Source organism: Bison bison, unplaced genomic scaffold (genome assembly GCF_000754665.1).
Source record: "Bison bison bison isolate TAMUID 2011002044 unplaced genomic scaffold, Bison_UMD1.0 scf7180017853816, whole genome shotgun sequence".
NCBI classification, from domain to species: domain Eukaryota; kingdom Metazoa; phylum Chordata; class Mammalia; order Artiodactyla; family Bovidae; genus Bison; species Bison bison.
In genome coordinates this window covers 9,375-10,823 of record NW_011484389.1, presented here as the reverse complement: position 1 = coordinate 10,823, position 1,449 = coordinate 9,375, and positions in this window count along the sequence as shown.

The window sequence follows — 1,449 nt, the reverse complement described above, 5'->3', positions numbered from 1 at the left end:
CCAGCCAGCTCCTGTCCTCCCCTCAGGCCTCAGCTGGCTCATCTCCAGGGGCTCCGGCAGATCCAAGGGTGGGACCCCATTGGACCAAGACCCCGCCTTGCTCAGGGCTCGGAGCAGCTGCACGGACCCAGGGAACTGCCCGAGGCCCAGGCAGTGCTGCAAGGGAGACACTCCCTAAGGACACGGTGACCGGGGTGCGCTGGCCCCAGAGATCCAAGTCCCAGCAGCATGGCTTCCATTCTGTTGCTTCTTTTCCACAAAAACACACCCTACCTCCTTGCTGGCCCTGACTCACATCCCAAGTCCACCCAAGTCCTGCTGTCCCCTGACTTGGACACTAGACACCAGATTCACCTGAGGAGACGGTGCCCAGGGCAGCCTGGCCCCAGAGATGGAAGTCACGTAGTCACAGTGGGCTGGCCCCATGCTGGGAGCACGGAAACCCACCCAGGGTCCCCAGGGAGCCCCCAGGAGCTGCAAGTCTGTCTTCCTGAAGACACTTGCCCCCCACCCCACAAGCACCTGCCCGCCTCAGGCCCCTGGTCTGGGATTTGAGTGTCTGCTGTCTCCTGATCTGCTTTGTTCCCATGAGGTCACGTGCTCCCTGCCCCTCCCGAGGCTCTCCACCTCAACCCCCAATTCCCTGGACTCCCTGCACCCCAGGCCTTGGGGACCTGGCCCTTTGCTTGGGCTGGGCCCTGCTCCGTGCCCACCTGGGAGGCCCCTCCACCGTCAGCCCAGGTGGCTCTTCTCCAGTGCCTTCAGGCTTCTGGCTGACCTGACCCCGTGTGCGCTGACAGGGAACCCTCAGAGTGAGACCCCCCCGGCTTCCCTGGGGCCGCTCTGCTCAGGGGTTTTTATAAAGTTGTCAATCTCTGTGGCCCCACCGAGTTCCACTGTGGTTCCTGGCTTGGCCAAAACCCTGAGGGCTGGCCGCGGGCGAGCTGGGGCTGCGGGGGTCGGCCACGGAGCCCCTTGGAGAGCCCTGCCCACAGATCCCCATGGTCATCCTGGGCTGGACACACAGAGTCTGTCTCTGTTAGTGATCCTCATGGTGCCGAAGGTGGCCTGCACTGGGTCCCTTCTCTTCTGGAAATGAGGGCAGATTCGAGCTGTCTTGTGTCCACCCACACTGGAGCTGTGTTCTCAGCTGGAGAAAGGCCCGTGGGGGCAGTGGGTGGGGGGCGGGCCTGGGCTGTTGCTGGCCCTCTGGGTGTCTGGCCCTGGGGGTCTGTCAGGGGCTCTCTCTGGCCGTGGCTGCGAAGCTGGCAGAAGCCCCTTATTAACTCCACCTCTCACTGGCCTCCATGGGAGTGGTGTCCAGGGGCTGCGGCTGCACTGCATGCTGGACCACGGGGTGCCCCCACGGCTGGGGCCTGCTGTGTCTGCCGGCTGCTGTCCTCGGGGAGGAGGTTCAGCTCTAAATGCCCCTGGCAGGCAGGCAGGTGC